We start from the raw sequence: 16,107 nt of genomic DNA, 5'->3' as shown, positions 1-16,107 counted from the left end.
CGCAGGACCCAGCGAGTCGGTGGCCGCGGTGTCTGCGCGCTGGTACTGCGTGTGCTTTCGCATTGGAGCTCTGACGACCGGCCGGCCCCTGGAGACTGCTTAGCCTTTCCCAGGCAGCGTCCTTTCCCAAATCCCTCTGCGCCCGCCCGACGATTCTGCCCGCCTGCACTGCACCGCTGCCTGCGGGGCGGAGCTCGAGGGTGCCCGGCGCACGGCGGGCCGGGCCTGGGGCGCGGCGGGGTCGGTAGGGGGCGCTGCGGCAGCCCGCGCTGCCCCGAGGCCGATGCGCGCCGCCCTAGCCTCCCCTCCCGCTTCGAGGAGCTGGCAGCCGGCGACGAGCCGGGCGCGCGGCGGCGGAGCCCGGGCCGGGCCGGGACCATGGGCGGTGAGTGCGGCGCGCGCCCAGGCCGGGGCAGTTGCCGTTGGCGCTGAGCGGCGCGGAGGCGCGAGGCGGGCGGGCGTCCACGGTCCAGGGTTGGGAGACTGAGGGGCAGCGCGCGGGTAGGACAGAGGTGGGGACACTGGCGAGGGTTTCCAAGCATCGGGTCTGAGCCCAGCGACGAAGCTCCCTCCCCTGTCCCTACGCCCTCCCCAAGTCCCAGCCGCAGACTCGCGCCCCCTCCCCAAGCCACTCCCCCGCGCGCCCCTTGTCCCAGCCCTCCCCCTCCGGCCCGGCGCCCCTTCTTCCAGCCCCGGCGCCGTCTAACCTGCCTGCAAATCCCCCGCTCGCGCCCGAGCCCTCGCCTCCGCCTTCGCCTACCCGGAGCCTCCGGCTTCTCCCACCCCTGCTCCGCGCCTCTCCTGCCGAGCCTGCCTCCTCCGGGTCCCCGTCCCCCAGCCCGCTCCTGCTCGGCCCCCGCACTCCTGCCGCCCGCTTCAGCCAGAATTCGAGCTCCCGGGATTCCCTTTCCCCGTCAGTCCCGAACCCGCTCGAGTCCAGGTAAGAAGGCGACCGCAACTTCTCGTCGGCCTTTCTGGGTTGTGGGGCTGGCACCTCCGGGCAGCTACCTGCCGCCCGCGCGGCAGCTCCGGGAGTCACGGCCCCGCCGAGGGATCGCTCCGCGCGCGCAGGTTAACCTCCCTGCATGCTCAGGTTGGGACTGTGTGTGTAGACCCCACATTGCTTTTGCAGGAGAACTTGAATATATCGCGATTTTTTAAAGAAACCGGTTTTGTCACATGCAAAAAAAAAAAAAAAAATTAGATTTGCTCAGAGCAGGTTGCTTTTCTTTGCGGCTGTAGCTGGCTTTCAAGTTATACCTGTGGATGGGAAAGGATTAGCGATGCAGGAGAACGTGGAGCCATATTTTTCCGCTTCAGCTATGGGGTTGCAAAGGGCACTGTGGGCAACGAGGCTGTCCCCGCCAGGGTGGCCACTGTTCGTGGTAAGGCAAGGATGCTTTCGAAACATGCAACAAGTAAAATCATGAGGGGCATGGAATAGATCGGGGTGTGAGTGGGGAAATGTGGGATGGATGGCCCAGGGGCGGGCGGTCTGTGAGAGTTAAGCAACTTGCGGGCATTTGTTGCTGTTCGCAGAAGGCAGGAGGGTGGACCCCGAGTGTGGAGAAGACAGTGCTGAACCCAGCCCACTCTTTCAAATGAGACGTGACTGCAGTGGGGCTTGGCAGCAGCTCATCCTCCTCAAAGGTGTTGGTGCCCAGTCCGACATCTGTGGGAAGAGGGTTTAAAACAGATGGCTTGGAAAGCCTTGTCGTCCCTGGAGAGAGGTGGAGATGCATGGTGACAGCCTGGAAGCCAGTGTGTGCATCCGCCCCATCCCTTTTGGAGGCTTTCATTAAGTCTTGGATTAAATTAATTGCCCATTTTCAGAGAAGAGACATGTCAGGGGTACTTCTCTTTTAGGTATTGGCTCCTGGCCAGCCCTCCCTCACAGAGGCCACATTGGGAGGCCACATTTGGGTGCCAGGACAGGGCAACCATCTGGATTTCAGAACACCAGCACTCTGAGCAATGTGGAACTACCCTATCTGTAACTTTTTGTTTTTTTCTATTGATCTGCTTGAATAGTAATTAACTCAATATTCCTTTACCACTGAATAGAAAATCAACCAAGGGCTCACTGGGGTTCAGTAGGTTTCCCTCTGAGTGTCCACAAATTCCTGTAGGCATCCTCTTGTCCTTTACTGTGATGAGCTGCGGACTGTCAGGAGCCCTACTGGCTAGGAGCACCTTCAGGGATGAGATAGACCCATCTCTGTGGCCCCAGGGCCTTGCCTGGCACCCCCTGCCTGGTATTTTACTCAGTGTTTGTTAAGAAACGAATTGAATGTGTCTTGAGTCCAAGATCCGTGTTTTTCCATTGTGCTGAGCTGTTTTCAAAATGTTATCCTTCAATTCAACAGATTTAAATACAGACATGCGTGCGCCTCTGCGCACACACAGGCTCCCTAGAGACAAACTCATTTGTGTGTTGGAGGGGGTGGACAAGGAGCTCAATCTCCATATGAGTCTTTGACAGCTGTCTATAACCTCAATGGGCCTCCAGAATTTCCAGGAAGGAAATCAGTTGCCCTCATCCCAGAAGTGGAGTCGGGAGGGCCATGGGCACCCTGAGGAGCTACTGAGGCCTCTTGCTGAGAGGTGAGTCCACCGCAGTGTAACCTAAAGGACCTGAGCTGCAGCCTTAGCTCTCTTGGGCATCCCCCATTCCTGCCCACTGGGAGGACACTCTCAGGAGAACGGGTCACTTACAGAGCCCCACTGTCCACTTTAGGCTAGGGTATATGAGTATAACTCACCCACTCACTCCAGTGGGTGCTCCCTACCCCAAAGTTGCTTCCTCTGGAGGGCTGGGAGAGTGCCCCTCCTTGCACACTTCTGTCAGTGTAGCTTGTAGCATAATAGGGGTGGGCAGAGGCTGATACCTGGGGACTGCTTTGGTCTGTCAGGAGTGGCTGTGCTTCACGGGCAGATGGAGCAAAGTCCATCTCTCTGTCTGTGTGAAAGGTCAGCAGTGAGGGAGTACAGTCAGAGCTTGGGCCAGGGCGGGCCAGACCCCCTTTGTTCAGGAATCTGGGAGGGACTAGAATTCAGAGTGCCATTTGGATGTGGGAACCTGCACTGCCCCAGGCTGACATGAGCTTATCTTTCTTACCCAGACTGCCTCTGTCTTTAGGCCTGGCTTTTACCCAGAATTCCTGCAGCTGGCACAAATCTGTTTTCTAGAAGAGGTTTAATTGATGCCTGCAGTTCGTGAGTGAGAGAGAAAGGGAGGGGAAGAGAGAGAGGAGAGAGAGAGAGAGAGACTACTATCTCAAGGGCAGGAGAAAGGATGAGAGAATGTTTGAGGTCCTGAAAATCCAGAAGGGGAGATTCAGCCCCAGGATCTTTCTGGGACAAGGATCTTACTTGGTGGGTACGGAAGTGTGCCCACATTCTGGTGTCAGGATTACCATTAGGAGCAGTCACTGAGATAGACTAAATGGCCCAAAGTGCTGAGCCCCTGTTCAAAGCCAGCAGAGAGTTGAGCTTGACCGGGTAGGAGGGTGCTGGGCAGTTTTAAGTGTCTGTGAGGGGTGTGGCGCTTGGGTGGCCTGGGGTCTGACCTGGGGGAGCCACCTTGCACTTGAGATGCTGAGGAGAAAGCCCAGGGGAGTGTCAAAAGAAGCAGCTCAGAGGCTCTGTGCACCTGCACTTGGTGGGTAAAGAAGACACAGCCTTCTAGTAGGATGGGGGGTGGGTGGGTCGACTTTTGATAGAAGCAGCTTGCTAAGGACCCTTCTTGGAGCTGTGAGACAGCCTCACTGGTAGCATAGGGATCAGTGCAGCTGCTCACTTGCAGCCACTGCAGGGCTGCATGAGGAGGCATCTGGGAGCCCAGAAGGAACTGCAGGGTCTGCTCTACTCAAGAAGGCAGGAGAGCCATGGTCACCTCACTGGACCACATGCTCCCCACTCTGCACTGCACCCCTAGAGCCTGCAGGCTGCTCTGCCCTTTCTTGGATTTTGGTTGGGGAAGTCCTTGGCTTTGGTAAAAAGATCAATCCCTAGTGAAGGGGGGAGGAACCTCAGGATGGTGGAGGACGTTAATGATTAACGGGCCTGAGAAAAGAATGTGGCCCGGCCTTCTGGAAGAGCTCCTGCTGCAGCGAGGAGCAGTCTTCACCACTTCCTCTTGGCTGGGTTGTCCATCCACACCTGTCCATCCCTGCATCCCCTCCTTCCCATGCCTACCCATCAGCACATGGGTTTCCCACCAGCAAAACCACCTGGGCTGGGCACTTGGCCGGAAAGAGTTCCATCTAGTAATGGAGACTGTGGGAACTCAAAACTTCTCTTTATATTCGCGGTCACCTCCTACGTGGACCTTCATATTCCTGTTTGCAGGGCATCCCTTTGTCATCTGGTTGCCACCCTCTCTGTCTCTAGGTGCTACCAACTTCTTTAGGGAGAACTATCATCAACAGCATAGAAATCAGAGCTTCAGAAAACGGGGTGAGGTAAAAATTACTTCATCTGGTTTTGACCTCCCCATCCCCTCCTCTCCCCTCCCCTCCTCCACTTCTCTTTGTGGGCACAGCCATCATCTCTACCAAATATACAAGTAGTTTGAACACGATTTGTCCTACCCCTCAATTACTTGGAGACTTGTGTCTTTCCAACCAACAAAACCACACAAGCTTGCTTTCCTCAGCCTGCACCATTCTTGCATCCAGCACCGGCCATCAGAGATACAACCGTCTCCTTTCGAGCATTTTAACTACTAAATAAAATGAGGCTATTGCTTGCTAAATATGTCATCAGCAAATACAAGAATTAGAATAAAACATTTACTCCTGGATTCAGAAGTACCATTAGGTCCAACGAGTCTTGTTAACTCTTTATGCTTCTAAAATGAAAGAGGCATTTGGATCCAGGGGAACAGAGAAAGGTTATCAAATTATAGCAGAAATGCTTGGAAGCTCAGAAATAAGAATGGAAAGGTCTTACAGAAATAAACCATCATTTTTTTAATATTGTGAATAGAATACAAATATATTAATTAGGACTTTTTTAAAAAGTATAGACAAATATAGAAATTTTTAAAGTATAGATTAGTAAGTATAGAAATTTGGCTTTATTGAAATAAATCAGTTGTCATACATTGTGTTTATATACTATCTGACCATAGAGGCAACTGTATGAGTTCATTATGAGATGGAATCCGCGATCTCTTTGGATTCTGGCAAGTCTGGATCTACCTAGAAATAGGGAAATGGGACCTCAGAGTGGTTAAATCCTTCTCCCTAGAAGTGAGATCGCTTCAGCAGAGAATCAGTATGTAAACTTGGATATTGTTGCTACAGTTGCCTGATAACCAGATGTGGTTACATAATTACTTGAAAATGGTCTCCTGCTTAGGGGTCAGAGTAGGTATTGGTTTTCTTTAGGGTACTCTGCCAGTCACACAAACAAAACCAATGCATGTGCTGTACCCCCAGAAACCCCCTGGAAGGGTTTCCTGGGTTCCTGGGTTTCTGGTTCTCTTGATGCTACAGGGCCTAGGTTTGCTTGTGTCTTCAGCACAGCGGTTAAGAGTGTGAACTCCAAAGCTAGATTGGCCTTGAATCCTGGACCTGCCATGTCTAGCTTGTATCCTTGTACCTTGTGACTCTGTTTCTTTATTTGTAAAACTGGGGTGATGGTAATACCTGCTTCCTGCTATCTGGTATTGTGAAACTGAAATGAGATCGTGTGTGACAGAACTTAGAACAGCACCCAGCATATGGTCCATGCTTAAACACTGTTAGCTCCTTACAAATACATCCTAGGTGCCGGATGAGCACACTGAGATGATGAGTTTATGATGATACAAAGCACAGGATCTCTTGTGTTCCCAGGGAAGGACGTATATGACAGTGCAGAGTATTCCACAGTGCAGGCATTTGTGACAGTGCAGGCGTGACAGTGCGGGAGCATTTCCAGGCACTCACCTGGCTCTGGGCCTCGTGCTCTGGCTGGCGAGGCTGGGGTATGGCCTGGAAGGTGCTGACCATTATTGGGATGGGAGCGGGGGCGTGATCTTTAGCTGGTACATACCCGTATCATATGACCTTGCCAACTGTTTAAGTCAGGTACTCATTTTGATTGGTGTGTGTCTGGCACTGCTGGTGGTTAATGTTTCAACTGTCACTCTGGGCCACAAGTTGTTAGCAGGAAGCATGACAAGAGACCATAGACTCAGTGTTTCCTCACCTGGTGTGACAGTGCTATTATTGGTCCCCATTGACAGAATGTTGCCCTGGTGGCTGTTTTACAGGGGCCCTTCTGCAGTTCCATGAGCCACCGTCTCAACAGAGACCCAGCTTTTAGAGCAAGGAATGGTGATAGTAGCAGCTCCCAAGGGTAGACTGGGGAGGAGCCGACCACCAGGCTTCTGTGTCTGCTGTAGCTGGAACCTCCTTGGCCCAAAAGGCTGTGTTGATTGGTGCGGGTCCTGGAAGGGGAGGCCCTTCCTTGGCAGACCTTCCCTGCTCTGGCTCCATGCATCCTTCAGGAGTTGGCATGGCAGCCTGCCCGGCCGGCACCTGCCACAACAGAGTTGGCACAGGGCCTGCAGCCGAGGGCTGTGGACCAGAGAACCCGCCTGTGGTGGCTGCTTGAGCGCTTCCACGCCTCGTTGGGCATGGCTCACGCACCCTTTGCCCTGTCCCTGGGAAACTGAGGGTCAAATCTCTTAGTGGGCAGCCTGGTTATTTTTTATTCATTTTTAAACTACTGGGACTCACAATGAATGAGATGGTATTCTACATTTTGATACTCGCCCCAGGCTTGGAAATAGAGAATGGCAAATGATGCCAGTGGTTGGTTTGTCAGGGGGAGTTGAGTTAAAGGGGGCTCCTTTTGTCTAGTTCCCTGGGTGCCCTCGCTTCTGTAGTTCTATTCAGCCCCTTGATATCCTAGGCCCTGACCATTTTCGTCGCCAGTCTGTCTGTCTGCCTCTCCATTAGGAAACAGACCTGAAAAAATCAAAGCTTGGGCATTTATGGCTGAAGGTCATGGCATAGAGAGTTGATTTTTTTTTTTCCCTTTGGGCTCCATCTTCAAGGTGAAAAATTACTGTCTTTCTGAGAAACTAAGTATATTTTAGGAGATCACTAACGTCAGCAGGCAGGAGAATCTAAGCAAGCCAGCTCATAGGATCTCTAGCATTTCTAAGTTAGCAGCATATGAATTTTGATTTTCTTTTGTGCATCTTGCTCTCGTGACCGCTGATTATCTAGAAGCAGCTGCATTCATTGGTGGTGTTTAACACTCTACTTAGAGAAAGTAATTGCAGTTGACTGGACTGAGGACAGCGAATTCTTTTTATTTGCTTTTTTGGGGGGGCAGGGATGCCAGGGATTGAACTCAGGGGCAGTTGACCCCTGAGCCACATCTCCAGCCCTATTTTGTATTTTATTTAGAGACAGGGTCTCACTGAGTTGCTTAGCGCTTTGCTGTTGCCAAGGCTGGCTTTGAACTTGCCATCCTCCTGCCTCAGCCTCCCAAGCCTCTGGGATCACAGGTGTACACCAACTCGCCTAGCCTTTTTATAGGCAGCAAATGCCAGAAAGGGGGATTGGAACTCCTCACCTTGGTGCTGGCCCTCTGCCCAGTGCCACGGCCCTCTGGCTCATGCAGCTCTCTCCAGTCAAGCTGGGGTGCCCTGGAGGGCCGTGGCCACACCCAGCACTTCTCAGAAGCTTCGCCCTTAGAGCAGTAAATAGCTTCAGTAAAGGCTGGTGAATAAAATAAGTGATGGGTGGTGGGAGGGCATGTCCGTTATGTCATTATGACATTATGTGTGTCATAAGGTGTCTTCCCAAAGCTCCCGTGTCAATGCAGGAATGTTCAGAGGTGGAATGATCGCATTATGAGAGCCATACCCTAATCAGCAGATTAGTCCATTTGATGGATTCATCATTTGAACGGACTCATGGGGTGGTAACGGTGGGCAGGTGGGGCGTGGCTACTGGAAGTGGGTCACTGGGGTGTGCCTTTGGGATTGATATTTTTGTTCCTGGTGCCTCATAGTCTCTGTGCTTCCTGGCCACCATGAGGTGAGCAGCTTTCCTCTACCCACCTTCTGCTATGATGATCTGTCTGCCTTGCCTCAGGCCCAGAGCAATGGTGTGGGCCTACCACCGATTGAACCTTAGAAACCATGAGTCAAAATAAGCTTTTCCTTCTCTAAGTTGTTCTTGCCAGGTGTTTTGGTCACGGCAACCCAAAGCTGACTAGCACAGTGTGTTTGGCTGCAAGTAACTGAAAGTTCTGCCTCCGAGCTTAACACCAGTAGGTGTTTGCTTTTCTCCTGTGACAGGTGTCTGAAGGCCAGAGGCTGCTGGTGTTGGTTTCAGCGGCTCATGTCTGGACAGACTGACTCTTCTGTTATGCTCTCAGCCCTTCCTTCATGGTGCAAATGTCTGGTTCAGAAAGGAGGCGATGCCGGACACATTGGCTCCTTTTCTCAGGAATCAGATCCTCCCCAATAGTCCCCCGTGTTTCCTGGCCAGAACCCCATCACGTTTCTCCCAGTTAAAAGGGCCATGTAAACAGTCAGCAGGCACACCAAGGAAGGCTCCCTGCCTAGACAAATATGTGTCGTGGCCCAACCCTGTAGGCATCTGCTCTTTGCTCATACAAATTCCAGAATGGCTGTTCCTCATGGGCAGGTGGAGGCTCCTAGGCTGCCGTGCTCACGTACAAGCATCTTTGTGAGAACAGGTCCCGGTTGAGTGACCTCAGTGGTTGGAGGTTAACCCAGGGGAAGTGGCCTTCAGCCCCTGTCAAGCGCCCTCTCCCGACCTTCCTGAGTTTCTCTCCAGCCCCCGACCCAGCTTATAACTGGAGGGGATGAATGCCCATTCTCATTCATTGAGAAATATCTCCCACTACTTCCCGCTAATATGTGTCATCTCTTGGGTTTTGGTGCCTTCTCCTTCTTCAGTTGCTGTAGGTTACCGTGACAGGTGTTCCTCCGTCCACAGTATCCCTGATACCTGATCCCCTCCATACCTCCCCTTTTTCCTACACACACTTGCTGAGCTCTGAGGCTTACTCTGCTCTGTGTCATCTGCCACCCCCCACCCACTCCAGCCCTGGGGCAGGCAGGTGGGGACGGTCCCCTGAGCCTCTGTAGTGTTGATGAGTTTTGTGGCATGGGTAGGCTCTGGGGGACTGAGGCTACCCGACATTGGAGGACATTGCCCAGGCTTGGTTCCAAGTTGACCTGAGTTTAAGGATGAGCTGGAATTAACCAGGTCAGAAAAGCTTGGGGGCCAGGAGAGTAAACGAGGCACAAGCCCTGAATCACGAAAAGGAGCACACAGCTGAGTGGCTGATGGGGCCACTCATCCAGTGACACTGTGCTCCAGGGCCTGGGCGGGCAGCAGTGGAGGACAAGGCAGGTGAGGACCCAGCCCCAGCGGAACTCAGGCCTAGGCTGCAGGGGGCGAGGCTGTGGAGGGACAGGACCAGAGCCTGAGGGCGGATCGTGGACCCTGCTCTGAAGGGTTTGCTGGGGGAAGCTGAGGAGGATGTGGGCCCTGTGGCTTGTGCCATCACCTCTCATGCCCCGTCCCTGTGTCTCGAATTCCTGTCTGGTCCTTTGCCCAGGCATTACTCAAGCTGTAAAAATAGAGTCTGGCACCAGAGCACCAGCGTGAAGTTGGAGAGGAGAGCTGGAACTGTCACCACACATCAAGGGCCTTGCCAGGGAGGGTTTTGATGGAGCTCTTTCCTGGAGCCCCAGGGACGAGGTTCTAAGTTGGCTTACGGTGTTTTTCTCACTTGGACTCATGCCAGCACTTCTTACCACTCGCCCAGAATGTGTCCTGATGGTGCTGTTGCCCATCCCTGCCCCAGAGTCCACCCCCCACCGCGAGCACATTGAAATGGACACTTAACCCTGAAACCTGCCATGTAGGGCTCACCTGGCCATAGATTGGCCTGCGTGGAGAGGCCAGTCATCTCCCTGGGGTGTTGGCCTGCAGTCCCTCAGGTACCTACATCCTGTACCCAATGGGTGACTTGGCCAGCACTGTGGTCAGCGCCTCCTGAGGCATTCACAGTTCCCAACAGGGCCAGGGATTGGTGTTGCCCTCCCCTTCCCCAGGGACCTGAGGGCTGAGCCAGAGTTTAGCAAAGCTGTCAACTGCCCCTGTGGTGATGAGTGGCCCCGAGGGTGGCCTCCTGCCCTCTTCCTCCCAGTTCTGTTTATTATCGTGAACTTGACCTAGCATGGGGATGGGGAGCTTCTGCTTGTCTAAGCCAGGGGCTCAGTGAACAGCTCTTTGCTTCAAGGTCGGTTAATCTGAGTCCATAGACAGAGACTGGCCCGTCCAGTGGTGTTCCTGGAGGGTCTTCTTGGTCCAAGTGCTGTGGGAATGTGAATAACTCTGAAGAAGAGGCGCATCATTACCATCCTGAGTGTTTTCCAGGTACCTCTGTTAAATCCCCGCCCCCTACTGCCAGCTCCATGAGGTAGGTGATATCCACCAGAATATAACCCCCATCGAGCCAATTTGGGCTACTAATCCCCAGCTTCTTGTAGGTGCTCAGTAAATATTTGTTGATTGAATAAGTAAAACCACCCTGTACAGAAAAAGCAGCTGCAGCTCAGAAACAGGAAGGAACTTGCCCAAGCTGGAAAGTGGTAGAGTAAAAGGCTTGGACCTCGGTCCCAGGGAGGTCCCATAAACCGCAACTCAGGGACCCCAGCCACTCAGCCCCGGGATATGGGTTGCTTGGAGGATAGCGGTGTAGGAGGGCTCTGCACAGTCTTGCCAGGCCTGTCAGGTGTATAACAACTAGTGTAACCAGTGTGACCCCCGAATGTCAGGGCCCAGGATGTTGAAGGGTGCCATCCCAAGGGTGGGAAGAACACATGGGAGCAGATCTCTCGATAGCTGGAGGGTGACATTTCCACAGAACCACCTTTGTCCTGTCGGGCATGTGCTCAGAGACGGTTGGTGCTCCCAGCCACCCTCTACCCTGCTCTCTGATGCTTCAGTGCATGGGGACTGTCACCAATAAATAGCACAGGGGGGCTTTGGGCCCTACCTCTGTGCCACTGTATGTGTTGACCCTCCTTGGAACACCTGTGTTTGTCGCCTGTGCGTGTCAGGTGGGCCCGACAGCCGTCACCCTGTTGGTCTCCCAGTTTCTGCTCTTCCCAACAGCCCTTCCTGGTCTTCCCAGTCCCAAGTGCCCCTAGGCCCTCCCTGCAGGCCCCAGAGCTGGTAGTCTGTGTATTGCATTTTCTTCTGGCGTCCCTGGAGCCCTGGGTCCTCAGGTGGACGGGGCTTCTGCACCATCCCCTCCCTGCGAACCCCAGCTGTTCTGCAGTTATCTGAATGACACGTCAGGCTCCACGTTGCTTTGAGTTTTGAAAGGGGGTACTTTTTCCAAACGACTGGTCTCTTTACAGCTTGTCCTTTGCCCTCCTTGTAAGATCTTGCCGAACTACCTTGTGAAAAATTATTATTTAAGTCAGGCATGGCGGCTCTTGCCTGTGATCTCAGCGGCAAGAGACTGCTGGGGCAAGAGAATTGCCAACTTCAAGGCCAGCCTGGGCAAGACCCTGTCTCAAAATAAGAAATAAAAGGAATGGAGATGTAGCTATGTGGTAGAGTGCCACTGGGTTCAACCCCCAGTATCACAAACTAATAATGATCATAAAGTTGACAGCATTGTCTTCCCCAATTTAAAACTTACTACATGTTTAAGAAAATCCAGAACATGCAGAAACACGTAAGTGAGAAAATAAGTCTTCTAGTCTCCACCACCTTTTTAAAGTGTGGTCCGCCAGCTTCCGTCTTGCAATTTGTTTTGGAGAAAATCAAGATTACCTGAAATCACAGCCATAACCACTCATGATACTTAGTGCGAATTTTCTCTTTCCAGTGATTTTTCCTTTTTTCCTTTTCCTCCCCCAATTGTTCCTTCTTAAAGTAGCAGTTATTTAAATTCATTTTTTTCAAAATAACACTAGCTCCAAAATTCTACAGAATACTCAAATATGAAGTCCCACTCCCTCCTCTACCTCAAATTGCTCAGCCAAATTTTGCGACATATGTCCTTTATAAAATAATTGAGATCAAACTGTGCAAAGTGTTATAGCTTGCCTTTTTGATGTTGTAATACAATGTTGTTTGTCGTGTACAATTTATTATACAAGCAGAGCATTAAAAATAGTAAGTCCTTTACTCTTCACAGAGATGGCCACTATTAATCTGGCCATCTTTTAATTCTGCTAGATCTTTTTCTGTAAGTTTACCTGTTTTCTTACACATGTTAAGATAGACAATGTAGGGCTTGGGCTTGGTGGTGCACACCTGTAATCCCAGCAGCTCAGGAGGCGAAGGCAGGAGGATTGCAAGTTCAAAGTCAGCCTCAACAAAAGCTAGGCCCTAAGCAACTCAGTGAGACCATCTCTAAATAAACTACAAAAAAGGTCTAGGGATGTGGCTCAGTGGTTAAGCACTCTGGGGTTCAGTTCCCAGTACCAAAAAAAAAAAAAAGACAATGTAGGTTTTACCTAAGTGAGCTGGCTCTGTATCTGTTATTACGTTGCTGTTTTACTCTCTGTTGTTTTTATTGGGGCTGTATTTCATGGAAGGTCATAAGCCCACCTCTTTCTTTTTAAGGCCAAATCATGTTCTGTTGCATCAACACACTGCACTTTTCTGACAGTTCTCCAAAGGGTGAGCATTTCAGTTGTTTACAGGTTTTACAGTGACTCCTAATGCTTTGTGCACACAAGGGAGCATTTTTTTGTAGGGCAGATCCCAGAATACGAGCTCCTGGGGCACCAGGTGTGTTTGTTTATTGTTTTAATGGAGTTGACTTTCCTGGATGCAGAGGCCATTCCAGTTAACCATCTGTCGTGGAGAGTGAGTGAGAGAAATCTTCCCCTAGTGACTAACTTTCACTAGAGATGAGTGAGCTTTTTAATTTTTTGCCAATCCAAAGGGTGATAAATGAGAAATGCCATCTCTTGCAGGGGGTGCGGTGGCACATACCTATAATCCCAGTGGCTCAGGAGGTTGAGGCTGGAGGATCCTGAGTTCAAAGCCAGCCTCAACAACTTAGGGAGGCCCTAGGTAATTTAGCAAGACCCTGTCTCAAAATAAAATATAGGGGCTGTGGTTGTAGCTCAGTGGTAGAGCGTCTTTGCCTATCACGTGTGAGACACTGGGTTCAATCATCAGCACCATGTAAAAGTAAAATAAAGGTATTGTGTTCACCTACAACAAAAAATATATATTTAAAAAAATAAAGTAAAAAAATTAATAAAATGTAACAAGGGCTGAGGATGCGTCTCAGGGGTTAAGAACTACTGGTTCAATCTGTAGTACTGGGGGGGAAAAAAAGAGAGAGAGAGAGAGAAATGCCATCTCAGTTTTAAATTTGCAATCCCCTGCCTCTAGTTTTCTGACACACACGTACATAAATGCATTGAAGAAAAACTCAGCCACGTGCCTGGTTCTCTCTCCTTTGTCCTCTGGCGACAGGTCAGATGCGTTTTCCCTGGCTATTGCATCGTTTTCAGAAGCTTAGAAGCTTGGTCGTTCAGCGTCACCATCCTGCTGAGCTCCAGCAGATCACCTGGGGTGCTCCTAACCTTAACTGATGTTCCTTGTCTCCAGAGGTCCTGGGGATGATAAGTAATGGGAAAGAAAGGAAAGCGAAGGAACACCCTGCGCAGAGAATTGGTACAGTGAACAGGAACCCAGTTAACGTCTGAAGTAGAAGTTTGCTTGGGGTTCATCCCTCACCTGATTGGAGAAAGGGGGGTTCCCCCAGACATCACCAAGAGCTCTTGCTGTATGTGGACCCCCTCTGTGGACTGTTGGGAAGCGCGGCCTGCTCCCTAGGCGCCCCTGTGGATCATGCCTGGCTCTCCTTGCTCTTCTTTGGATGGAGGGATTCCAATTGTTTCAGAGCATTTAATATTGGTGGGAGCATCCGGGAGGCTGCGTGGGATTGTGGAAGTCGTGTTGAGCTGGCTCTGTGTCCCAGAGCCCACTCCAAACTTCTCACTTTTCTGCAGAATGACTGTGTAAAGCTGGAAAAGACACTCAGCTTCTTGGGTCCCCTGGGGCTTGCGTGGTGCAGAGGACCAGGGCTTTGGAGAGCATGGTGGAGCATGGGCTCGTGGGTACAGGTCAGGTCCAGCTCAGTATTAAAGAGTCCCTAAGAATTAGCACCTTCTAACAGTGAGATCGGCAGCTGCCAGTTTTCAAAAATGCTCCCACAGGCAGTCGGCCGCTCTGGGCCGAGCTTTGCACAGCAGCGGGGACTTGCTCCTGAACAGACAGGCGCCAGCCCTGCTGTCACATGCCTCCAGATCCATTGCAAGAAGCAGCCAGCGGGTCAGGTATTCCAGGGTGGTCACTCCATTATGTAATGACAGTCCCTAGAAGTGTCATGAAGGAGATACAGGGTGACTAGAGAGGGTGAGACAGGATGCGGCTCTCGTCAGGGAAGAGCCAGTGCAGCTTCCCCGAGGAAGTGATTGAAAGATGATCCAGGAGCAGTAAGGTGGGATTGGAGGGACAGAGGAGAGGCGTGTGCCGGCCAAGGAAGGCAGGATGGCGGAAGTGTTCGTCTCTTCCCTCCACAAGTTGTGATTGAGCCCCTGACAAAGTCCCCGAAGAGAGTGGCAGAGAGCCTCGACATAGCAGATCACCCTGGTGTCATTTCACTACCATCCTCGTCGTCTGGAGGTGGACTAGGCCCAGCCGCTGGTGCCCTGCAGGTGTCTCACCCAGATACTCAAGCCATAGCTGCTCTGGTTTGGTCACTCACATGATGATGGCTGGGCTGGGGAGACACACAGCCTTGGAGATGGGACAGCTGGGGCCACGTGGGCATCCCTGTCTCTGGGTGGCCTCCCATGTGGCTCTCCAGTGTGGTGGCTTCAGAACACCAAGTGACCTGTGAGGTGGCTGCAGCATGTCCCTTAAGGGAGGGGCTCTCCCCTCCATCCCTCTTCCAGGCAGTTCCAGAGGGTCACAGATTCTCCATCCTGGATTCTTTCTCGTGGGGGTTGACGCCCCTGTGGGCTGACTCCCCAAGTACCGGCCCAGCAGACTGTCTGCCCTGACTGGGTGGACACGCGTGGACACAGGCTCCAAGTCCCCAAGGAGCAAAGCTCTCCTGTGAAGCCGGGAGCTGTCGGTAGTGGGGGTGAGGCTGGACCAGCAGGGGCCCTTGGAGGCTGTGGGCAGTGAGTGGTTGGTTGTCATCGCTGGAGCATGGGGGGCGACTTCTAGAGGCCCAGGGAAGAGTGAGGAAGACATTTCTTTGGGGAAGAAGAGTTTGTGTTATGTTTTAAAATCCACCTGTTAGAATGGTTTGTCTTACAAAAGAATATTCCCGGCTCTAAGGGAGGAAGCTGAGCTCTCCACCGGATTGAGTCACTTATGCCAGGATCAGCGCAGTGGCAGTCTGTGGTCGAGTATCACAGAGATCACAGAGTTTGTGGGCAGAGACACCCCCCTGTGACCTGCACAGTTCAGTCAGTCACCCAACACAGTCCAAGCCGACCTCCCGCTGTGGCTTCCTGCACTGCACCTAGTAGTGCCCCCGCCCCCCGTGACTGACTCAGTAGGAGAGCTCTTTGTGGGGTTCACTGTGAACACTTAGAAACTCAATTTATGAGAACAAGTACTTGCTCGTTTATCTCGGGTTTGTGGAAGCCGGTGACTTAACAAGGATCACAGCTGCCCATCGCTTTGCATTCTGGACATTACTTGTGTCGACGGCTTCTTTCTCATTAAGTGTCATTGACCTTGAAGCTTGTGTTTCATTGCCACTTTGACCTCAGCTGGAACTCAGAACAGTGTAATTGCTTCCCTGACAGGGACTAGGTAACAGTTCAGATTCCAAACTAAGTGGCTGTGACTCCAGGGCCCAGCGCATAGCTCTGTTCAGGCTCTCCTCCTCGTTTGGTTAAGTGCAGAGGAGCCACAGATAGTCCGGAGAGGGTCAGGGCCTCCTCAGGTGTCAGCATGGGGAGAGCCCCTAGAGGTCCCTGCCTCAGCCCACCCCCCCTGCCTCCCCAGCAGCTGGCTGCCTGTTGATCACCTCCAGGGGCATGGGAGGGCTCGTCCT

General features: G+C 52.1%; 1 protein-coding gene across 5 annotated transcripts in view; it reads left to right on the top strand.

The window, feature by feature from the left end:
* The first annotated feature begins 312 nt into the window (after positions 1-312).
* The window catches only part of Pxylp1 (2-phosphoxylose phosphatase 1), a 57,252-nt gene continuing 41,457 nt past the window's right edge, over positions 313-16,107 (top strand). For 2 of the 5 annotated variants that reach the window (XM_076867681.2, XM_076867678.2), the window contains exon 1: positions 512-940. The gene's annotated coding sequence lies outside the window, so the exon portion shown is untranslated. Of the gene's footprint in view, positions 386-511; positions 941-16,107 lie in introns of those variants that run through there. The other 3 variants (XM_076867679.2, XM_076867677.2, XM_076867680.2) reach the window with 3 other exon arrangements.

Source organism: Callospermophilus lateralis, chromosome 10 (assembly GCF_048772815.1).
Source record: "Callospermophilus lateralis isolate mCalLat2 chromosome 10, mCalLat2.hap1, whole genome shotgun sequence".
Lineage (NCBI taxonomy): Eukaryota > Metazoa > Chordata > Mammalia > Rodentia > Sciuridae > Callospermophilus > Callospermophilus lateralis.
The sequence above is the reverse complement of the archived record's forward strand: the minus strand, read 5'-3'. Positions and strand labels throughout refer to the sequence as shown.